The sequence below is a fragment of the Mustela erminea genome, chromosome 15, assembly GCF_009829155.1.
Source record: "Mustela erminea isolate mMusErm1 chromosome 15, mMusErm1.Pri, whole genome shotgun sequence".
Taxonomy (NCBI): Eukaryota; Metazoa; Chordata; class Mammalia; order Carnivora; family Mustelidae; genus Mustela; species Mustela erminea.
Window position 1 is genome coordinate 22,148,701 of NC_045628.1, and position 26,367 is coordinate 22,175,067.

The window sequence follows — 26,367 nt, forward strand, 5'->3', positions numbered from 1 at the left end:
TTTACTTGGAACCTACTAAGAATTTATTAGATTATGGTGTGAGCTTGAAATCAGAACAAAGATATTTATGTAGCATTTCTAAGCTAACACCCAGTTGCTTGCTCATTCCCTTTCTTTCTGACCTTTAGAGTACAGTTGGTTCCTTGGGGAGGGGGTTCCTCACAGTTATGATTGAAATATCTCTCATGTCCTTTCATCATACCTATAGACAGTATACAAATCATTAAATCATATAAAAATAAAAGCAAGAGTATAAGGGGCACACGATTTAGAAAAGAAAGAGCAATGTCAGAGAAATGAATAAGGAGGACATGGGGAAGGAACACAAAGGTTGTTAAGTTCTAATTTATTGTAATTGTTCTAATATTCAGATATATGTTACTTTTTAACTATAAACAATTAGTAGATAGATGATAGATAAATAGAGACAGATATGGGCTTGCATGAAATAAGGATGAATGTAAATAGGATTAATTCCATTCTGTGAACTTAAAATCCATCAAAAGTTAAAAGTGAAAAAAGGAAAAAATTAATTAATTAGATTTTAGCTGAATGAGTTTCCATGAGGCTACTGCCTGAATGTCATAACTGGAATTTGACCCTTCCTGAATTAATTAGCATATGTGATACATAAGCTCTTGGTTATGACACAGATTGCTAATACATTCTATGTTGTTGAATTTGCCTAATTTTTATTTTTTTTTATAGGATTACCTAGTGGGTCTCCAAGTTCCTGGGAAAATAGTACAATCTTAATATCAACAACAGATACTGTCTGAAATGTGTCAGTCCGAAGGACTGGTCAATGATAAAAACAGAAAAAAAAAAAAAAAAAGGAGAGAGAGAGAGTCAGAGAAAAAAATAATTCTAGCATTATTCATGTAGTGTAATAAGATGTATGATCTCTTTGGTCCTAGAGACAGAATATTCAACTAAAGAGATGGATGTGTCAGATTATCAGAAGCTATCATCATTAAAAACCTCCTTATTTCAGATTTCATGTCTACCAAGCAATTCTTGAAAAATATTTCATCTTCTAATGCAAATCCATCTCAAGAATGCAAGTATATTAATCAGGACAGAAGTATGTAGTATTTCTTACTGCAAAATAATAAATTGACATTTGAACTTTGATATCAGCCTCTGAGAGCCCTGGTTAAGTCAGTCTACCTCTGATAAACAGATTCAGGTCCAGTGTGTAGGCAAAAAGCCGATTTCTGCCTCAAATCTCCATACTGCGTTGAGGACATTTTGCCAGAGTAAAGCTGACTTGTGATGTCTCTTGGTCGACAGCCAACTCACTTCTCCAGATGACACTCTGACTTCCCCTGCTCTTCCTATTCACACTTCAACAGGTTCTACTTGATTGAAGTACCCCCTCAAGCCAGCACAAATGGAGATAACTCTCTTAATTAGAGTTCTCAGTATGTGACTGAAGACCTTCTGTGAAGACACCAATCACAGCCTGCAAAGAAAAAGGAAATCAGGTAATGCCTGCTTTGCACTCCTGACTCCCTCTCAGTCTACTCTTTCCTTCCGTCTTCTTTCATCTTGCCTGTCTGGAGACTAATTTCAAATTCGGGTCTGGCTTCACCTCAAACTTGATGAAAGCAGTCATAGCAAATCACATGCGAAAGAGTAAGGATTGCACTTTTCAATTGCAGCCCCAACATTTGACAGCCCTTGAATTAAGGGAGAATTTTTGTGAGTTAGGTACTCATTTTGTTACTATTGAAAAATTAAGGCTTTTCCAAATGTATGAAAAAATCTTCAACACTTTGAGTGAATTGGCAAAACTACTCAGCTAGTTTGTAACAAATATCCTGACATACAAGAAAAAATGATACATTTTAAAAGTTGATTCAATAAAGTATTTTTAAGGATGAAAATATACATAAATTGATATATTTCTTTTTGTGTCCATATAAACTGGTTTACTGAAAAATATTACTAGTCCATCATGTGAACATGGCATAAACATTTACTTAAATACATATTTCTAATTTTACAAAGCAATTTGTGTATGTGTGTGTAAATTTTATATATATTCAATTAGCTGAGGAGGAACAAGGTAATGCTATGCCTTCTTGTCCCAGCTTTCATACCATACACAGGCATCCTTTTCATGGTGGCACGTTTTTCACATTTTTGTGATTCTTATTAGTGATTTTGCTGCTTAACTGGCACCTATGCCTAGGGCTGAAGTGCTGTCTAACTTCTTTTTCTAAGCTCCAGAAAACCCTGATGTTCATTATGGAGGAAATATGTGTGTTAGATAAACTTCATTTAGGCTTGGGTTATAGTGGTATTGACCATGAGTTTGATGTTAACGAGCCAAAAGTGGGGTGTGTGTGTGTGTGTGTGTGTGTTGCAACAGAAATACACATAAAAAATGCTTATTTACTGATTGATTGATAGTTATTGTGACCAGAGGTTCCCAGGAAGTTAGGGTTAGGTTTAGAAGCAATCATTCAGTATTCACTTATTCAGTATTTGCAGAAACTTTATAGAACATTAACTACCATGAATAATGAGAGTCAACTCTGCACACACATACACATGGCTCACCATGAGTGTGTGTGTATAAACTCAAAAGTTAAGTAATACTTATTATAATTGGAGGGATCTTAATCATATTAAAATGCTTTGTTGTCATCTACCTAAGTACTTTATGGTCTATCTTCTAAATAAATTTAGTATTTATTTAGATGAATTACCCAGTTAGCAACATATTATTTCACTGATAAAAATTAGATAGGGTAAAAAATACAGTAATATAATGTGCAAATGTAAACCACTTGTTTTACAGATTGTCTTTATGGCCAGCTTTGTTGTAGGCCTATCCTGCTCACTATCCTGCTCACCAAGACTCTGCCCCTTTTCAGCTTTGTAAATCTCCTCCCTCTGGACAAACCTGATTCTAGGAAAAAAGAGGATCTGATTCAAGAAAGACCAGAAGAAACTGATAATTAGAATTCAACTAAATCACGTGGACCATGAAGCATAAAATTAAGTGTTTGAATCTGCTGGTGTCTCTAGAATCTACTTAAGTTTAGAGACATACCAGGCATGACCAAGCTTATTACAATCTTTTTTTTTTTTCTGATTATTGATAAATTTATTTTAAATATTTATATTAAACCACAACAGCACAACATTCTAATGTTTGCAGAATTATGTTCTTTGAGTAAAAGTCCATGACTTAAATAATTACCATATTCATCAGGAAATTTGGCTTTGCACCAAACTTCTTTACATGAATAATTGTCTTGACAAAATCTGGGTCTTATACCATGTGATATTTAAATTCTAATAAGATTGTTTCTGAATTTCTCATTTAAAACTTTGATTTAGAAGAAAGCAGATATTTACTTTTTTGACAGTTCATGATTTAAGGAAATGTAAAATAAATATGTAATGATCAGAAAGTTGTTGGGAACTTCCATTTTTCACAAAGGGTAAGTAATTTAGACTATTGCAGTTATACTATCTCAAATATAAAACGGCAAGAGAGAGGCTTCCCCTACTTACACCAAAATATTGATGTTTGCAGTAAACTAAATAAGGAAAACATGATATAATTACAGAATTTAATCATTACTTGGTTTTCTCAGATGTTTCACTTTGGATGAAGTGTGACAATATAATTGATGAGAATCTTTCTCTTGTTCATGTATCCATCTTACACACAATGAAAAGGTAATTGTGTGTAGTGGAAAGAAAATAAATATGGGTTGATGCCAATATTTTTTTTTTAAGATTTTATTTAATTGACAGAGAGACATTACAAGTAGGCAGGGTTGGGGGGGAGGAGGAAGCAGGCTCCCCGCCTAGCAGAGAGCCCAATCCGGGACTCAATCCCAGGACCCTGAGATCATGACCTGAGCTAAAGGCAGAGGCTTAACCCACTGAGCCACCCAGGCAGCCCCGATGCCAATATTTAGATAAGAGCTTAATTCATGGGCATGTTACCTATAGGCAAGTTATTTCAACTCTGATTTGACATTCTTATTTGTATGCTGTGGCAAACAGAGCTAGCTGTTTCACATTATGCACTGGTCTTTCATTCACTTAATAACCACCCACCTCCAATTTTCATCTGACAATTGAATAGGCAGAACAAATACATATTTTAAGTTTCTTAGGATAAGTCATCTTATGAGTAAGTCCAGGCTCAAAAGCACAAGTGGAGTAATATATTCCAGCTTAAGTTGTAGAAGAGTTATAGCACACACACTTTTCTTATTCATACTTTTCTATGTATTGTTGCCTGGACTTTGAAATTAGGGTCTATAACAGATGCTAAATTGTGTTTTCAGATTTCACTTTCTCGGAGTTCTCCAATCTTTTAGGAAAAATTTAGGAAATTTAGGAAAAATTGGTTTAGGAGGCCAAATTATGTAATTGTGACATAATCAATGAAGTATATGCCTATGGAGCTGTGATTTGATAACTGATAACTAGCATTGTACAATTACGTGAAATACGTTGTCCTTAAAAATTAGAATAGAGTGTATCATTAAGATAGCTCTCCATATATAAGACCTTTCTTTTTAATTTTAACATTGCCTTTGCCTAAATTCTCAGTGACCACATAGGTATCATTAGGTAGAGAAAGTCCTGTTGAATTAATGATTACACATCATAAAAAAAAATTGCTAAAGCTTAGAACTCATTAAATTTATATTTTGTAAATAATCATTTAGCCCCAGATCCATAAATAAGAGTTGTTATTAATAATAGAATATTGGTTTGTTATTCCTGTAATAAAGTTGGCATGAAATTTATAGTACCACAATAGAATGTAATGCATTAAATTAGAAAAAAAGCATGGCTGCATGGCTCAGTCAGTTAGGCAGAAGCCTTTAGCTCAGGTCATGATCCCACGATCCTGGGGTTGAGTCCCACATTAGGCTCCCTGCTCAGTGGAGAGCCTGCTTCTCCCTCTCCCCCTGCCTGTCGCTCTGCCAACTTGTACTCTCTCTCTGTCAAATAAATAAATAAAATCTTTTAAAAAATAATAAATAGGGGCACCTGGGTGGCTCAGTGGATTAAGGCTTCTGCCTTTGGCTCAGGTCCTGATCCCAGGACCCCGAGATTAAGCCTCACATTGGCATCGGGACTCTCTGCTCAGCAGGGAGCCTGCTTCCCTTCCTCTTTGTTCCTCTCTCTCTGCCTACTTGTGATCCCTGTCTGTCAAATAAATAAATAAATTCTTTAAAAATAAAATAATAAATAAATAAATTAGAAAAACACATGTACAATTCAAGAAGACTAAAGAGTTATAAATATACATAAATATGTAACTATGTCTATCTCACACTCAATATGACAATAAATATTATTGTTGTAAATTTAGAAAATGCTATTTCTCCATGGAATACATTATTTGAGACTCAAACTGATATTTTGAATCTCTTTATATGGTATAGAGATACTTACACTAAGGATTTTGATAGGTATATGCTCAATAAGGATGTACCAGTATTCTGTTACTATAATTAAGTAGGAGAAAATTGAGACATATTACTAATAATAACAATCCATCTTTATCATTAAGTATATATTTTAATTTATATTGTGAGGCATTACAAAATGGATCTAGGTATTTGTATCAAAAAGTAGGACATATGAGGGCACCTTGATGGCTCAGTGGGTTAAACCTCTGCCTTCTGCTCAGGTCATGGTCTCAGGGTCCTGGGATTGAGGCCCACATCAGGCTCTCTGCTCAGCAGGGAGCCTGCTTCCACCTCTCTCTCTCCCTACTTGCCTCTCTGCCTACTTGTGATCTCTCTTTCTGTCAAATAAATAAATAAAATCTTTAAAAAAAAAAGTAGGACATATGTATCAACAACCTCATTTGGCTTCACAATTAATAAAATATATACATCTTCTTAAATTTGGGTCACTATTTTATTTATAAGGAATTATACAAATTATGTACACATTCAAGTAAATTTATTACAGTTTTTTCAAAATTGTAAGCCACCTGCTGATGCTTTTTAAGCATGGAGCTGGGAATTTGATAGCACTATTGCAACCATATGACATGGTGTGCAGAGCAATTCATTTTCTTCTCAAATTAATGTTTTTCTGTGTACTTCATGAAGGCTAGACATGCATAAAAGCCGGAGAAAATAAGTGGTTAGATTCATTTTCGCGCTGCAGCAGAGTGAGTCAAGAAAAGGCAAGTTTCCATTTCACTCTGAAGTTTGCTGGGAGACCACATATATGTACACATGAGCACATGCTCAAAAAGAATAAAAAGGCCTGCTCAAAATGAGATAAAAGTAGCTAAAAATAAGGTATTTTGTCTAAAGTTTGCTAAAAATCACTCTTTACATGAGTATTTTAAAGAGTTGAGACTTAATCACTTAAAATTAAATTATTAATAACCTTTCCCTAGACATGGAAGCAGATCACCTTATCTTTATTTTTTTTAAGATTTTATTTATTTATTTGACAGACAGAGATCACAGGTAGGCAGAGAGGCAGGCAGAGAGGGAGGGAGAAGCAGACTCACTGCTGAGCAGAGAGCCAGATGTGGGGGTTCACCCCAGTACCCTGAGATCCCAGGACCCTGAGATCATTACCTGAGCGCACCTAGTCTTTAAATATCTCTTGATTTGCCCTATGTTTGATACAATAACCACACAAAATTTTTAAAAAATGGAGATTCCTTAAGGAAAAGAGTGCTTTAAACAAGCAAGCAATACTTCTTTTAACATAGTTGGAATGAAAGTTTCAGTGTTTGCATATTATTTATGTGTAATAAAATGATCAATTATGTATTTTCAAATTAAATATAAAATGATATTTTAAAGTTATTATATAAATATTCAGGAAGATTTTTATAACATCTAAAAATAAAGTGAATGAACGAAAATATTTAGTAAATAAGTAACGATGTAAAAATCAGGTGGCTGTTTTTAATCCAAAGCCTTTGCACAATGCCTGCAATATAATGCAAGAGAGACAAATTTTATGATGAGAAAGAACAGCTAATTTGTCCAGACAAGAAAAGGAAGGCACTAAATGGAGATATTGTTGTGATAATAATAACTCCATTTTTTTTAGCATGAGAAAAAATATGTTTAGATTAAAAGGGAGCTTCTGAAAAAAAGTCAGCCTCCACTTGATTGTTGCACAGAAACACTGCAGTATTAACATCAAGGCTTTCCTTATTGCAGACTGATGTACCCAAATGACAAGAATTTGCTTCGATGTGTTTCTAAAAAGGGCAGTAGTGGAGAGAAGAGAGATGTCCTACCCTACACTGAATGAAAGCTCACAGAATCAACAATTATTCAATTAAATGAAATTAATTAATTAAATGAAAACAAAATAATCAGGGACCTGGGGTGGCTCAGCTGGTTAAGCATCTACCTTTGGCTCAGGTCATGATCTCAGAGTCCTGGGATGGAGAGCCTCATGTGTGTCTGGCTCCCTGCTCAGCGGGGAGTCTTCTTCTCCCTTTCCCTGTGTCCCTGCTCATGCTCTCTCACTCACTCACGTTCTCTCAAATAAGTAAATGAAATCTTAAAAAAACAAAAAAAAAGTGAAGAAAAGAAGTCAATTCTTCTGCAACATGATGAACCAGCTAAGTCTTTCCAGTAATTCACTCATTATTCCCCACACTAAAATTCACTTTTGAAAAACTAACCCCCCAACACGTGCACCCCAATGTTTATAACAGCCATATCCACACTAGCCAATCTATGAAAAGAGCCTAGATGCCCATTAACAGGTGAACAGATAAATAAAATGTGATTTTATATATATATATATCTATATATATAAAATCAGCCATTGAAAAAAGTGAAATCTTGCAATCTGCAATGACATGGATGGAACTACAGGGTATTAGGCTAAGCAAAATAAATCAATCAGAGAAAGACAATTATCATATGATCTCAGTGATATGAGGAATTTGAGAAAGAAGACAGAGGATCATAGGGGAAGAGAGGGAAAAATTGAACAAGACAAAACCAGAGAGGCAGACAAACCACAAGAGACTCTTAATCTCAGGAAAAAAACTGAGGGCTGTTGGAGGGGTGGAGGGGTAGGAGGGATGGAGTGGCTGGGTGATAGAAATTGGGGAGGGTATGTGCTGTGGTGAGTGCTGTGAATTGTGTAAGACTGATTAATCACAGGCTTGTACTCCTGAAACAAATAATACATTATATGTTACTAAAAGAAAAAGAAAGAAAAGAAAAACTAACACCCCAGATGAAGACCGTAAAATAAAGACAGGCAGAGCAACAAGAAGACCACACATTCATTGGTGCTTACAACAAAGAGTGCTAGAAAGAAACCACCCAAAAGACCCAAACTACCTGGATTTCCTGTGACTTTTATCTCTACTCTACATGAAGCAATGAGCTCACCACCTAATAAAACAAAATTAGAGATTAACATATAAATTTTTGGCAGGCACGAGATCATTTGGACAATCCAGTTTCTGTAAACTCTATTATGAAATAAATTCCTGGAAAACCAGAGGATCTCTTTTTATAGAAGGGGCACCTGGGTAGCTCATTTATCTGAGTGTCAGACTCTTGGCTCTGGTCATGATCTTGGGGTCCTGAATCCAAGTTCTACATCAGAACCTGTGCTCTGCACAGTCTGCTCATACCACTACCTCTGCTCCTCCCCCTGCTTACACTCTTTCACTCTACCTGCCTCTCTCTCTTTCTCTCTCTCTCTCTCAAGTAAATAATTAAACAAAAGTCTTATAAAAATAAAAATATAGAAGACTTTCTGGTTTATTAATTTAAATGGTAAAGACAGTTATAAATAATTAATATAAATGTTCATGACTATAATAGTCACCCTAATCAAAAATGGAAAATTCTTGTAAAAAGTACCAATTTGTATTCCATATAAGACCTAAATGGATAATACATATATCTGAGTGGAAAAACATAAGATTGAAAATAATCTCTTTTTTTTGAGATATAATTGACATATAACCTTATATTAGTTTCAGGTCTACAACACTGATTCAGTATTTATATATATTGTGAGGAACTCATCCAATAAGTCTAGTTAACATTCATCACCATGGTTACAATTTTTTTTTTCTCATGATGAGAACTTTTAAGCTTTATTCTCAGCAATTTTCAAATATCCAATATAGTATTACTAACTATAGTCACCGTGCTATACTTTACATCCCCTCTGGCAACCACTAATCTGTTCTCTAAATCTGTAAGCTTTTTTTTTTTTCCTCTCTCTTTTTCTGATGCCACATATAAGTCAGATATTTGTCTTTCTCTGTATGATTTATTTCACTTAACATAATGCCCTCAAGTTTCATCTATGTTATAAATGGCAAGAACTCATTCTTGTATATGACAAGATAATATTTTTATGTATATATATGTATATATACACAATATATAGTATTTTATACATATATGTGTGTATATGTGTGTGTATACACATACATACATATATATCATATTTTCTTTATATATTCATCCACCAGTGGACACATAGGCTTTTACCACATCTTGTGGATAATGTTGCAATGAACATGAGAGTGTCTATATCCTTTCAAGTTAGTGTTTTGTTTTCCTTTGGATAAATACCAGAAGTGGGATTGCTGGGTTACATGGTAGTTCTGTTCTTAATATTTTTTAGGAAACATATACAGTTGCACTATTTTACAGTCCCAACAACAGTATAGCAGTTTTTCCACATTCTAGCTAAAATTTATCTTTTTTTTTCCTTTGATAAGAACCATCCCAATGTGTAAGAGGAGATATTTCACTGCAATTTTAATTTGCATTTCCCTGATGATTAATGATATTGAGCATCTTTTTATGTATATGTTGGCCAATATATGTCTTCTTTAAATAAATGTCTATTTAAAATCTTTGCCCATTTTTTTAAATTTTTTACTTTTTATAAACATATATTTTTATCCCCAGGGGTACAGGTCTGTGAATCACCAGGTTTACACACTTCACAGCACTCACCAAAGCACATACCCTACCCAATGTCCATAATCCCACCCCATTTTTAATTGAGGATTACAATATACATGGCTTGTATATATTTTTTCCCATTCCATACAGTGCTTTTTTATTCTGCTGATTATTTCCTTGGCTGTGCAGAATACTTTTAGTTTGTTATAGTTCCAATTGTCTATTTTTGTTTTTAGTAATGTCTATTGAAGTAATAGATAAGGAAAATGTGATATTTACAAACAATCGCTATCATTCAGTCTTTAGAAAGAAGAATATCCTACTACAAGTGATAACATGTACAAACCTCAAGGATATTATGCAATGTGAAATAAACCAGTCACAGAACAAAAACTATATGATTCCATGTTTATGATACTTCTAAAATAGTGAGAATTATAGAAGCAGAGAGGCAAATAATGGTTGTCAGGAGCTGGGAATAGGGTAAATGGGAGTTGCTATTCAACATATAGAATGTTTCAGCTCTGCAAAGTGAATAATAATCTGAAGATTTACTGTACAACATCGTTCCTATAGTTAACAGCACTGTATTATGCATTAAAAAAAAATAAGTAGTGTCACTCATGTTGAGTGTTTTTACCACGATGGAAAGAAAAATATATGCAAGAGGCAGAAGGAATCTTTTGGATGTGATGGATATATTTATTACCACAACTGTGGAGTATGTTTCATGGTTGTATATATATGTCAAAACTTACGAAATTTCATAATTTAAATATTGGAGTTTTTATGTCAATTATACCACAATAAAGCTGTTAAAAATGAATTTTATTAGACATGTGAATAAGTACAGTGTTATTTCAGTGGAAGAATGTGTTCATCACTCTGTGGTACATGTGATATATTTAGTAAAGGTCATATGTATAAAAAATTTTTTGAAGTGCTAGAATTTTGTTTTTTTTCAGGTAATTGTTTCAGGGAATTAATGTGTTCACTACACTGTGCTATGTGTAATACCCTAAGTGAAAACACATGTGCAAACACATAATAAATGGAATCTACTGTATTAATGAAGTAAAGAACACAATCCCATCATCATATCAACTAATGTAGCAAAAACAAAACTTAAGAGTCACTCATGATAAATGCTCAGAGAAATGAGGATACAGGAGAAATTCCTCAACTTGAAAAAAAAATCATCTACAAAAAAACATGTATCGCTAGCATTATACAATGTTGTGAATGTCTAAATGCTTCTCCACTAAGATCAGGAACAAGGTAAGGATGTCCACTCCCACCACTCTTATTCAACATAGTGCTGGAAATTAAGCCAGTGCAGTAAATCAAGAAAAACTGATGAAAAATTCAGACTGGAAAATAAATAAAACTGTCTGTATTCAACAGATGACATCACATCTACATGGAAAAGTTCAAGGAATCTCAAGACAAACAAACCAAACCAAGCAAATGAGTAAAAACTTTGAGAACCAATCTGTGAGTTTAAAAAGTCCCAGATATCTCATACAGAGATAAATTGTATTTCTCTTTTAAACCTTTTTAAACCTTGACTTTTAAAATTTAATACCATTTATAATATCTAAAAATATGAAATATATGCAATTCTAACAAAAAATGTAGAGACCTATATGGCAAAAACACCACAGTGCTGATGAAATAAATCAAAGAGGATCTAAACGAATAAAGAGGCATGCTATATTCATAGATTGGAAAGTTCAATATAGTATAGATGTCATTTCTCCCCAAATGGATATACAGCTTCAGTGAGATTCCTAACCAAACCCAGCACAAATATTTGTGGATATAGACAAGATTGTTTTAAAATTTAAGTGGAAAGAGAAAAGAATTGGAATAACAAAAAAGTTTTTTTGAAAAAGAAAAATGAGACCTAGGAATCAAATTTCAAGATTTTTTCATATAGTGTGAGTGGTTGAAGGATAGACATATTAAAACAATGGGGCAAAAAAAAAAAGAGTCTATAGATATATACCCCATTGATTTTTAGTGAAGCTGCAAAGGCAGTTTAATGCAGGAAAAACAGCCTTTTCAACAAATGTGGTGAAAAAAGTGGACATTCATTGGCTAAAAAAATCATTTGAAAGAAGTTTCTCATGTTATACAAAAATTAACTCAAAATCAATCATGGATTGAAGAGTAAAACTCAAAACACTTTAAAATTAGAAAAAAATTGGGGAAGAAACTCTTCAGGATCTAGGGTAAGACAACGTTCTTATATGGGTGGTTAAAAAAAATCTGTAAGAGGAAAAAAAACACATATATAAGCTGGACTTATTTAAAATGAAAAATCTTTGTGAAAGATACTATTAAGAGGATGAAAGAAAAATTACAGAGTGGGAGAAATTATTTGCAAGCCACATATTTGAAGGACAAGTCTTTAGAATATATAAAATACTCTCAAAACAAAATATTATAAAAAACAATTAATTCCTTTAGAATATGGGCAAAAAGCGTGAAGAAAAATTTAGAGATTAGAAAAACATGAAAAAATATTCAACATTTTTGATCACAAAGGAAATATAAAACTATGATGAGATATCATTACACAACTATTAGACTGACTAAAATAGAAAAATTATGACAACGTGTAATGCCGACAAGAATGTGGGGAAACTAGAACACATATAAATTGTTAGTGGGAATATAAAACATTAAAATCACCAAATAAGACAGGTAGGCAGTTACTTAAAAAACTAATCATAACAACCAAATGACCCAACAATTGCATTCTTCGACATTTATCCCAGAGAAACTGAAGCTTATGTTCATACAAAAATCTGTACCTAGCATTCATAGAAGTTTTATTTGTAACAGCTAAGCATGTAAAAGTTAATTTTTTTTAAAGATTTTATTTATTTATTTGACAGAGAGAGATCACAAGTAGGCAGAGAGGCAGTCAGAGAGAGAGAGAGGAGGAAGCAGGCTCCCTGCTGAGCAGAGAGCCCGATGCGGGACTTGATCCCAGGACCCTGGGATCATGACCTGAGCCGAAGGCAGCGGCTTAACCCACTGAGCCACCCAGGCGCCCCTAAAAGTTAATTTTTAAAAATGGAAACAACTGACCTATCTTTCCATTGGTTAAGTTGACCATTAAACCAATAAACTGTTACACACTTATACCAGGAAATAGTACTCAGCAATAAAGGAGAGAGAACAATTGATACATGCAATGAATGATCTGGATAAATCTCCAGAGAATAATAATAATCTAGTTATAATAATAATGAAATGTTTTCCTTATTTGAAGATAAAATTACTCATATAACCTGTATTTCAATGTGTCCATTAAATTAAGATTTATAGGAGATGGTCCCAGTATTTGGTGACATAGCACAGCTCCCTCGTAATCAGTTTCATGAGTCAAGTAATATTGTATAAACTTTTGAATGATTAACCACTGTTTTGTTTTTTCACTTTTTTTTTAAAGATTTTATTAATTTATTTGAGAGAGAGAGAAAGAGAGAGAGAAAGAAACAGAGAGCACATGAAAAGGGGCGGGTCAGAGAGAGAAGCATATGCCCTGCTGAGTAGAGAGTCTGATATGGGACTCCATCCCAGGACTCCAGGTTCATGACCTGAGCCAAGGCAGTTACTTAACCCCTGTTTTTAAAAGATGTTTCCATATTTAGGACTTTTTTTCAGTTTTTTGAAGCATAAATATGTCTACCTTTTTTCAATATCTAAGAGTACAGGCCCAGAAAGGGCCTAGATAGAGCTGTTTGGTTCGTTCTTTTTTTTTTTTTTCTTTCTCTTTCTTTCTTTCTTTCATTATGTTCAGTTAGCTATAGTGTTCAATGATTTATTAGTTGCATATAACACCCAGTGCTCACCTTAATGAGCCCTCCTTAGTGCCCTCCTTAGTACCCATCACCTTGTTACGCCCTCCCCCTCCTCCCCTCTGAAACTCTCAGTCTGTTTCCCAGGGTCCATAGTCTCTCATGATTCATCTCCCTCTCAAATTTCTTCCCTTTCAGATTTCCCTTCTTTCCACTATGGTCCCCCGAACTATTGCTTATGTCCCACATATGAGTGAACCCATATGATAATTGTCTTTCTCTGCTTGACTTACTTCACTTAGCATAATCACCTCCAGTTCCATCCATGTCAATGCAAATGGTGAGTATTCATCCACTCTGATGGCTGAATAATATTTCAAACTATGTATGTACCACATCTTCTTTATTACATTCATCTGTTGGAGGGCATCTCAGCTCCTTCCACATTTTGGTTATTGCAGACATTGCTGCTATGGACATTGGGGTGCATATGCCCCTTCTTTTCACTACATCTGTATCTTTAGAGTATATACCTAGTAGTGCAATTGCTGGGTAATAGGGTAGTTTTATTTTTTTTAACATCTTGAGGTAACTTCATACCAAGAATGACATTATAGATTAAGGGCTGATATCAAATATGTATAAAGAACTTCTCAAACTCAACACTCAAAAAACAACCCAGCCAAAAAATGGGCAGAAGACATCAACAGACACTTCTCCAAAGAAGACGTACAAATGGCTAACAGACCTATGAAAAAACGTTCAACATCAATATCAATAGCCATTAGGGAAATACAAACCAAAATCGCAATGAGATACCACTTTACACCAGATAGAATGGCAAAAATTAATAAAATAGGAAACAACAAACATTGGTGAGGATGTGGAGAAAGGGGAACCCTCTTACACTGTTAGGATTGCAAACTGGCACAGCCACTCTGGAAAACAGGATAAAGCTGTTTTCAAATATAAGTTCCATAACTCATGAGCTGTGTATTTTAAAGCAAGTTATTTAACTTTCTTAAGATTCATATCTTCATATACAAAATGGACTAAAACAGCAGTGACCTCAAAGGATTTTAAATCTGGAATATCTTAAAACTTCTATAAATTGTGTGCATTGTTAATACTTTGTTAGAGAAATTACATTTATTTCTTATATAGAAACGAAGTAATTTGAAAGTTTACCAGTTACTTATTATTGGAATAAACATTAGTCATTTAAAATTTTATCTTGAAAATGTAGTAATTGGACAATTTTATATAGAAATTCCTCAGCTAAAATATTTTTTAAAGCAGAATATGACTGGGCAGTTGGCTAAACTAGTTTACATTTTGGGTTAAAATGGATTACCTGCCAAACCAAAGGATCACCAGGCAATTTTCTTTGCTTAATTTCAGTGTGCTCTCTTTCAGATGGCTCCTCCAATGAGCTGTCTTGTCCTACTTGCAAAATCAATCCTGTAGTTCAATCAGAATCACTTTAAATGTTCAAGAAGACTGCACTCTGTCATTAAAGATCCAAATAGTACAAAATTGAGATAAAGTCCAACTTGTGGTTTTCTCTTATTTTTTGCTGTACCTGAAAAGTTCATTCATTTGTTGTTCATGCATTTGGACCTAAACTACAAAACAACACTTTGCTATATTCAAATGCTTTAGCAATGAATTAACCAGCTATAATTAAGCTTACATCCAAATAATTATAAATAAATTATACCGTTATATATACACGTAATTATATATGAAATGCACAGTATAAAAATGCATATTGTGCAAGTCAGACAGATTTGTACAGGACGAAAAGTATACAGAATATACATTGTGACTTTTCATTCAACTATTCCCTTCCTTTTTTTTTTTTTAAAGATTTATTTACTTATTTGACAGAGAGAGAGAAAAAGAGATAGTGAGAGAGGGAAAATAAGCAGGGGTGGGGTGAGAGAGGGAGCAGGCTTCCTGCTGAGCAGAAAAAAAAAATAAAAAAAATAAAGTGGTGCCTGGGTGGCTTGGTCATTGGGCGCATCTACCTTTGGTTGGGGTTGTAATCTCAGTATCCTGGTGTTGGGCCCCATATAGGACAACTCCCTTCCTTAAGTATAACCACAGAATAACATACTTTCTTGTGTTATCATTACAAAACAGTTAAAAATGCTGTGTACACAAATGTATAATACATATAATCATATACACATGCAAATACACATATAAAATTATTTTACTTAAATATCACAAAATACATGTATAAACACACATACTATGTCTGATTCACGTAAGTTATTTGCATCTCTTTCTATGTATCTGCTATCTATATCTATTAGCATTTGGTCATTTGTCATGGCTGCATCATATTAAGATAAATTATTTACAATAATTTGTTTGATGCTACCCTCAATAGACATTAACAATATTTACAAGAATTTTTTTTTTATTGTTCACAATTTCAACTAATGCTTGAGTTCTTTCTTGTTCATAAATATACATAAAATAATTATGTTCAATCAAATCAGATTATTTTCGTACATTTGTAAAAGTAAAATGCAAACTTGTAAAATTATTTAAAAATAATGAACTTGTAACTAACAAACAGTTACCAATATGTATTTTATAAAAACAGGTTACCGACCTGTACAGACATAGCTCTATGCTGGTCTTTAGCATCTATTGGCTACTTTGAGGGTAATATGGATTAGTAATTTATAATATACTATTTAATGTTTAAAATTCCTCCCCAAAAGCACCTGTCCCAGTGTGTTTATATTGTTTAGAGAGGTTTACAGCGTGGCTTACCCTGGTTTAACTAGATACACATCTTGGTTAGCCTATATGCACCAGTAAAGCATAAAAAAATTTCCAGAAACTTTTACTGAGGCTCTCCAAAAACCAAGATTCCTTGTATATATCTTGGTGACTTATAATACAGATATGAAGTACATCCTCTATAACTAAGAACATTCCTCAAAGACCCTGTTCTTGTCTGTGGTTTCTTTCTCCTGTTGTACCATATCTTTTCTCTGCATTAAAACTAAAACCTTATGTGAGCAAAATATGTAGAGTATTGTGAATTCTTTCAGTTACTCAGACCTGTGAAATAGTTGCATATGTGTGTATATGTAAGTTATAGTTAATATATATATCTAACAATATACATGTATATATCATTATATGATCAGACAATGAACATTATTAGAACAGAGACCACAGTGGAGGCTTTTAAGCAGATTCATAGAGTAAGTCTTGGTTTGCTTTGGTGATTGAAATAATTAAAATTTTATTTTTTAAAGATTATTTAACCCCCTGAGCCACCCAGGCACCCCTTTTAAAGATTAATTATTTGGGGGGGGGAGAGTATGAGTACACTTTGGGGGAAAGGCAGAGGGAGAGAATCCTTAGGCAGACTCTACACTGACCAGAGAACCTGGGTTCTGAGATGAAGACCTGTGTCAAAATCAAGAGTTCTCAGATTAACTAACTGAGCCACCCAGGAACCCCTGTATTTGAACATTTTGAAGAATATAACTACCATTCATTTCACCATATCTTGCCATTTTTGTAATTTTAGTGCTGTCTTGAATTACTTCTAATATATCAATATGCATTTGGTAGTTGTGTTTTAAAATTATTTTCAATACACATGAATGCCTATATATCTTTTCCCATTTATTGGTTCCTTACTTTTATATAATCTTTTTATATTATTCTGCAAACATCTGCTGATTTAAAAAGATAAATTTCTGTATTGGTTTCTTCAGGTATCTCTTTCTTAACAGTTTTTGACTAAAAATAGAAGCTGGTAAATGAGTTTTGCATATGTAGATGGCTTCACCTTAAAGGATACAGGCAAGGGGTATGCCATAAGAAATAGAGGCCTTTCATCTACTGGAATACCTTCATTTTAGGAAACTTCTCAAAATTGCTCTCATAGAATATTTATATGTGGAAAAACTTGCATTCTGGAAAATCTGAAAGCAAGACAGATTCCTTTTCTCCTTTTATTATTGTAGTAGATTGCCAATGGCTATGGTTACCCTACTTCTTATATTCATTGCCTTGGGTAATCCTCTTGGGCTTTAAGTCTAGTCTCAGTCATGTGAGCTGTTCCAATCAATAGGAATTGTGACCCAATCAGAGACCTGAAATGTTTGTACATTGGGATTTACCCCCCTTCTTACTGCCAACATGTAAATAAACTTGAGTTAGCCTCCTAGATGGCTGGGAATGCCTTTAGAGAGTAGAAATGACCATCCACAAAGTCCCAAGAGTAACCATAATTACAGTCATCTCAGCTGATTTCTGGATATGTGAGTGAGCTCATTCCAGACCATCTAGCTCTACCCACTGGACCTGACAAAAATAATCTCCCAGCCAAACCAATGCATTATGAAAAAATAAATAAATAAATATTTTCTTTTGATTTGAGCCACTGCATTTTAAGTTGACTCATTTTAGATAGTAAAATCTGATACATGTAGATATTTCTCAAATCTGGACTATTGATATAAGTTTTTAGGAAATAATTTTTGGGAAATGCAGACATTTTATGGAAGCACCTGTAAGGATTATTAATTTGCTAACACATTCAGTTGTTAAAAACACAAACATGATTTTTACTTTTAATATAGCCTATATAACAAGTAAACAACACGGTGATAATCTTTTAGGCATGAACGTTTCCAAAACCAGAAAATAGTTGTTCTTCTTATACCCTTGTGTTTGATTTTCTTTGTCCTGGCCAAGAATACCTAGAGATACATTGCTATAATCTTTGTGGAATAGCATTTGTGTAAAAATAACTAGCATTAAAAAAAAAAACTAACATAAATTCTCATTAGTTAACTCTGTTTTTCTTTAATACCAGTGCTTTTTTATAAAACCATGTTTATAATAATAATCAAGGTTTCATATCTGCCAATGTATGTTACTTTATTAATGCTAAATTTTCTTCAATATGTTCAAAACCCACCATCTGTTTATTATAATTTTTGATAAAATGGATTGGAATCTACACAATTTTCCAAAAAAAAAACAACTGGTAGGTGACAAATAAAAGTCCACACTACTATTAATATTTTTAATGACCGCCAACTAGAAAGAATTTTTTAAAAATCATATGATATAGATGAGTTAAGATGAAAAGCAAAAATTCCCTGCCCTAATACTCCCACATCCATCCCTCTGACTAAAGGCAGCAATTGAATCATTTCTGTTTTGGGGTTCCAATTAGTTCTCAGGTTTTTAACCTGGCTTAATCTTTCTGACACTCACATTTCCTGCCTTTCAGAAAAATTATTTATTATAAAATTTTCCAGAATCAGTACTATATTTAAAACTTTGTTATTTTCAGTTCTATTTGAAATACAATATTTGTATGATTAAAATGAGATCTCTGTCCTAAAATTGCCCAATCTTTTCCTCGATGTACTTAGTAAACACAAATTGACTATAATAACAAAAGGAGATTAACTAATTAACAACAACATTAAGGCATTTTTTTCCAAAGGGTAACAATATTCGATATGACTAATGAATTTGATGAGGTCAATTCATACATTTCATGACGTTTTGTTCAAGAGATCATGTCTGATGACTTGTTTGCAAACTGTAGATTCAGAAAAGTGAATTAGACATACCATATCATTGGGTTAGTTGCATTCCGTTATGCTGCAAATCTATTAATTATAATTTTAAAAACATGTACAATTCATTTTGAGCATACTGCAATTCATCTTTTTTGCTTGTGAGTACTGTGCCCTTTTCTTCCTGCCATTGTTTGTCTGTTTGTTTTATCAACTGCATCATGCTTAACTGACCATTATTGCTCTAAGTTTTCTAGTTAAGGGACAAACTCCATATTTATTTTCAAATATTGTAATAATATTTACATTTATTCATTTCTGATCTTCATAAATTATCATCCATTATTAGCTGGGTAGATGGTAAGCAGCTTGCATTTTTTTTCTTATTTATTCTTAAGAATTTTATTTATTTTTTAATAATTTATTTTTAAGAATCTTACAATTAAGATTAATTGTAATTAATTAATTGTAATCTTAATTACAATTAAGATTTTAATTGTATCTTTCCTTCTGGATGCTTTCTTTTTCTACTGCTTTGTGATTAATGATGATATTTTATTTGATTCTGACTCCTCCCCATTAGATCTTATCTCATTTTATATTTTCCTTTTTGTTGGATATCAGAATAAAATAAATTAACAAAATTCTGGAAAATTAGCATAATAAATCTTTAACTTCCCAGTGTCAAAAATGTCTTAAGTTTAAAAATCAAAATGTGATTTAGGAGAGCGATACAGTGTTGTTTCATATTTTTTAAAAATAAATAATCAAGTTATATAGGACATTTTCCCTCAGGAATACATATCTAACATTATAACATATTAATATTTCCATGATACTTTCCTGAATTTTATGTTTGGTAGGTGAATAATTAGCAGCTAGTTTATAAGGTTGGGAAAACACCAAGACTCACTAAAATTATTCTGTAAATGTGCCCACAGAACTTTCTTAAGATATCTTTAAAGAATGTACTCAAACTTTCTGGGTTGCTTATAGTCCAATATTTGAAATTTATTACTTCAATTTATGAAGTAAGCGACTGCTGAATAATAGCAATGATTTATACACAATTCCTGGACCGAGAAATGTGAAGACATTTTCTAACTGAAATATCTCCCTTTTCTGAAGGAGATACCACATGTATACTACTTGTATATTGCTTAGACACCTCATGCTTAGGCTCAGTCAAATTGCCCACTAATACAGGGAGGTAGAAACTAAAAGTTGTGTCAGCTACCTCACACTTCATGTTTAACCTGTTTTTTTATCACTTCTATTATTTGGATTATTAGTAACATTTAATACTTCCAATTCTTCTGAGTTTGTCAGTCTGACTACTTGTGTTATCTCAATGTCACTCATGTATGTATGTATGTGTATACATATATATGTGTGTGTGTGTGTGTGTGTGTGTATGGTGTTGTTAGTCACCATACAATGCATCATTAGTTTTTGATGTAATGTTCCAAGATTCATCGTTTATGTATAGCACCCATTGCTCCATGCAATACATGCCCTCCTTAATAACCACCACCAGGCTCATCATCCTCCATTCTCCCTCCCCTCTAAAATCCTCAGTTTGTTTCTCAGAGTCCACAGTCTCTCATGATTCGACTCCCCCCCCAGCCCCCCTTCATTTTCCCTTTCCTTCTCCTATTGCCCTCCATGTTTTTCCTTCTGTTCCACAAGTAATTGAAACCATATGATAATTGGCTTTCTCTGTTTGACTTAATTCACTCAGCATAATCTCCTTCAGTTCCATCTATGTTGATGCAAAAGTTGGATATTCATCTTTTCTGATGGCTGTTTCTGATGGCTGAGTAATATTCCATTGTATATATGAACTACATCTTCTTTATCCATTCCTCTGTTGAAGGGCATCTTGGCCCTTTCTGCAGTTTGGTTATTGTGGACATTGCTGCTGTGAGGATTGGGGTTCATATGGCCCTTCTTTTCACTACATCTGTATGTTTGGGGTAAATACCCAGTAGTGCAGTTGCCAGGTGATAGGGTAGCTCTATTTTTAAATTTTTAAGGAATTTCCACACTGTTTGCCAAAGTTACTGCACCAACTTGCATTGCCACCAATATTGTAAGGGAGTTCCCCCTTCTGCACATCCTCCCCAACATTTGTTGTTTCTTGCCTTGTTGATTTTTGCCATTCTAACTAGTGTAAGGTGGTATCTCAATGTGGTTTTGATTTGAATTTATGGATGAAAGACCTCAATATGAGACAGGAATCCATCAAAATCCTAGAGAACTTAAGCAGTACTCTCTTCAACATCAGCCACAATGACTTCTTTCAAGACAGGTCTCCAAAGGCAAGAGAAACAAAAGTGAAAATGAACTTTTGGGACTTCATCAAGATAAGAAGCTTCTGCACACAAAGGAAGCAGTCAACAAAACAAAGAGGCAACCTACAGAATGGGAGAAGATATTCGCAAATGACACCACAGCCAAAGGGCTAATATCCAAGATCTATAAAGAATTTCTCACACATATATTTTTAAAGGTGATGCTTTAATGAGGAAATAATGTGGTTTTTTTTAAAAGATTTTTATTTATTTATTTGACAGACAGAGATCACAAGTAGGCAGAAAGGCAGACAGAGAGAGAGATGGGAAGCAGACGCCCTGGCGAGCAGAAATCCCAACGTGGGGCTCGATCCCGGGACCCTGAGATCAGAATCTGAGCCGAAGGCAAAGGCTTTAACCCACTGAGCCACCCAGACACCCCAACAAATGTGGCTTTATATTAGAAAAGTAAAATCACTATCACTATCATTATCACAAGTTAATATGTCTATTTTTAATTTCTAGTGCTGTCTGTCATTGAAATTCAACGAAGTAGAAGGCCTGAGAGTTTGAATAAGAGTAACTTATTCAATACTGATTATATTGACAATATTCCTTGTAATTTTTGTAGATTCAATTAGATAAAATACAAGACTGACTATTTAGAAGTTGAAAATCTCTAATTTGTCATAATTGTTCTCCAGTAAGTTTAGTTATATATCTGAAGTTTGTCTATAAGAATCATATTGCAGAACTTTGTCTAAGATGTGTAAAATAATCACAAGGGATTCCTAACCATACTGAAGAATGGGGTATATTTTGAGAAGGAGGAAAACTATTTCAGTTTTTAACATGGTAATTCCATTGTGTTTATAGATCTTGAATTATTCTCTATATAGGTCTGGGATTGACCTGCTAAAATTCCCGAGTATATCATTTTGATATTTAATATTATGTTAACTTTTTAATATGAAATCACATGAATAACAGACACTGTAGTGTAGAGATTTCCAAAATGTTCATTCTACGAATGTGTGTGTATGTATGTGTAGAGAAGGTTGTCACTTTAATTTTCATCTAACATAATAAGAGAAAAAAGGAAAACTTACACAATAGAATACAGTGTAGTGTAGGTATCTGCATCATGGAGGACAGAAATTCCCAATATCTTAAGCTATCTTTCGGGCAGCATCACTCAGCTATATTTTCTTGACATTCTTGGTTGTCATTAACAGAGTTTATGAAATGTTTATACTGTTAATGGATGCCAAAAACCTGGTCTATTATTTTTCTCTTACTGCCAATATTAAACTGATATAAACTAGGATGATCCTGTAAAACTAGCATCATACATCATTTAACATTTCAGGGAAATACTGTTGTGTACCATCTTAAAAGTAACAAGATAATTCTTACTCCTTTGCATAGTTAGATGGATGACTACACCTTGAGGATATAATGTCTTAATGTTCCTAGCAACTTTGCTTATGAAAAATGGCTGTGCTCACTAGACAAATACCATCATGCTGATACAGTAAAGCAAAAATCAATTTATAAGACAAAGTGATATAACCATTTTCCATATATCTATATATATATATCTATATATGTGTGTGTGTATATATATACATATATGTGTGTATATATGTGTATATTTACATATGTGTGTGTGTGTATATGAACTATGTGTCAATTTGTTTTTACCCTGTAACAGAAGACATGGTAAGTCCTATACTCAAACCTCGAAAAGCTCCTATCACTAAGTGCAGCCAGCATAGTTCTGCTAGTATATTAAAAAAAAAGTTATTCTATCAATGGACATTAATTTACCTGATGGGAGTATGTGTATATTAATTGAGATGAACATGTGAATCTGTCACATGTTTGTGACATAGTAGTCAACCCTAAATTTAGTAGTCAAACCCTAAAAAACAGGGTAGTCAAACCCTAAAAAAACAGGCTTCAAGTATTGAAAAGAACAATCAATATTTTTAAATCTTTTCTTTTCCTTAAATAGTTATTAGTGTACCCTTTTAAATTAGTGTAGGTATAGCACATGGAGATATACACCAAATAGTCTCACCTATTATATTGCACTGAAAAATCATATGGAATTTTTAAGTGGACAAATAATGAATTGCCATGGAATATTTAATGACCAAATAATTCTGCAACTCTTTTGATTAGTCAACAGAAAATACAAACTTGTCTATTTATTTATTTGGCTCCCACTTGATTTTTTTTCTTTTTTAAGAATTTTAGATCATTAAGAAAAAGGTCCATTATATGTTCCTTTTCTTAATAACTTTACATACAGTTCAGACTCAGTCTAATTTTGCAAATTCAATCAAAACAATTCTCATAATTAAAACTTCGTTTTCATTTAAGACTTTAAAGTTCCTGGGTTCACTGTTTTATGATGATATTTCTATACTAAACACAGTATATATATATATATATATATATATATATATATATATATATATACACATACATATATATTTTTTTTAACACAGTATACTTTTTTGCTTCATAAGAGGAAGGACCAGAAGTGATATTTGATAAAGAACCAAGAATAATTTATATTGTTAGGTCAAGAATATCATGAAAAATATATATTTTCATTAGCCTTCATGTATAAGGCTAATCTATAAAATACTTCTATGTAGGCATTATTTTTTTCTTCAGTAATCATCAATTTTATTGAACTGAGCCTATGATTCAGAAGTCATTTGATTGTAGTACATCAACAAATATTTGATTTTCTCTTTAGGTTGATCAAACACAGGTACAATGAATATGTTAATTTTGTTCTCATTATTGCTAGATTTTTATCTGCCTATGTCTCAATAATCCTAAGAAACTCTGCGTGTGTGTATTTTATTATATTATAGACCACTTTTCAGAAATAACTTGCTCAAATTGTCTCAATTATGACTGTATCACAATTACAGTGTTTTACCTGTATAGCATATGTAAAATCTGGCATGGAGGTAATTGTTTTTGTGTAACAAAATTGTAACAAAATTTCTGAAATAATACTCATATCTTAAAAACAAAACAAAACAAAAAAAACTTCTGAGTACAACCAAAGCAATTTTACAAATTATTATTTATTTTTGGTGTTTCTTTGCTTTGCTTTTTTGTTATGTTGGAAGAAAATACAAATATTTCATTTCCATATCTGCAAAAGAGTTCTCATTGTTTCACATAATATTACACAGCCGTTATAATTATGACACACATGTCTAAAACAAAATTAGGGTGATAGTTGACTTCTACCTATTAATAAAATTTATATTTGCAGCTTTCCCACTCTAGGCTTGGTATATGTTACCCTTCAGACTTAGAATATTATTTTCTCTAATTTTTCAAGACTTTCTGGAGGAAAATGATATGGGAAGAAGATAACAGTCTTCCAAAGATTTCCATACCTTAACCCTCAGAAAGGGTAAATACATACCTTCATGACAAAAGAGATTGTGGATATATGATTAAGGTTAAAGACCTGAATATAGTTCTCCTGGGTTATTCAGGTGACCCATTTTTAATCATGTGATCCTTAATGATGGAGAATGAAGACCGAAGAGTAGATCACACAGATACAATGTGAAAAGACATCAAATTACCATCTCTGGCTCTGAAAATAGAAGAAGTCCATGAGTTAGCGAATGTGGGAGACCTGTAGACTCCAGAAAACTTGGACCTACAACTGCAAGAAACTGAATTCTCCCAGGAACTTGAATGAGCAAGGAAATGGATTCTCCTAATACCTTTTAGAAGGGCATAAAGATGCGTCCACACCTTGATGTTAGCCAAGGGAGATCTGTGTCAAACTTGGAGATAGAAAACTGTCATGTAATGAATTTGCTTTAAGAGAACAGATTTGTGGTAATTTGCTCTGGGAGCAATAGAACGCTAATAGAACAAGTGGGTGATGACATATAATAATCTAAATTAAAGAGAATCTTGAGGTGTCTTGGTAGCTCAGTCAGTTAACTGTCTGACTCTTGATTTTGGCTCATTATCTTAGGGTCATGAGAGTGAGCCCTATGTTAGGCTCTGTGTTAAACAGGGAACCTGCTTTAAGATTGTCTTTCCTTCTCCCTCTGCCCCTCTCTTCATGCTCTCTCTTTCTCTAAAATAATAATTAAATAAATCTTAAAAACATGAATTTTGAAAAACAAATTTTAGAGAATTTGTTACTTTCACATTGATTTTTTTCCTCTTCTTCTTTCCCTATATCTTTTTCCAATTTCCTCTGTGTTGTTTTATTTTGTTTTCCCCCAGAATAATGTTTGGAAATAACACTTTGAAATTCAAAGGCATTATTTTGTTTTTGATTTTCAAAAATGTTTGCTAATTCTTGGACTCAAATATAGAACTTCCACTTTTCCTAATTGTTATTTATACCTATACTACATCTTCCTTCACTATTGTCTTATTATCTTAGTGTTCCTTAAATATATGTTTTGTGGGTGGATTTATTTTTGAAAGACTCCTTAGACCACCTTATGCTAATGTCAGTAGATCATCTGGGGGTAATACACACACACACACAGACGCACGTCATGTCTTACTCTAAGGACCTTCTTGAGAAGAGATTTCAGATTTAAAAATAAATATATAATGTAATTTTAGAAAATACAAGTAAATTTTTGAAAGTGATAGATATGTTTAGTACTTTGGTTGTGGTGATTGATATACATAGGTGTATGCATATTATAATTTCATAAAGATGTGTATATTAAAT

General features: G+C 33.1%; 1 long non-coding RNA gene across 1 annotated transcript; it reads right to left on the reverse strand.

The window, feature by feature from the left end:
* On the reverse strand, positions 1–25,521 carry LOC116574360. Its single transcript, XR_004279238.1, has 4 exons — positions 25,388–25,521; positions 25,078–25,254; positions 15,099–15,251; positions 1–1,465 (listed from the first exon to the last, which is right to left on the reverse strand). It is a non-coding gene; the product is annotated as an uncharacterized LOC116574360 (long non-coding RNA).
* Positions 25,522–26,367: the final 846 nt, after the last annotated feature.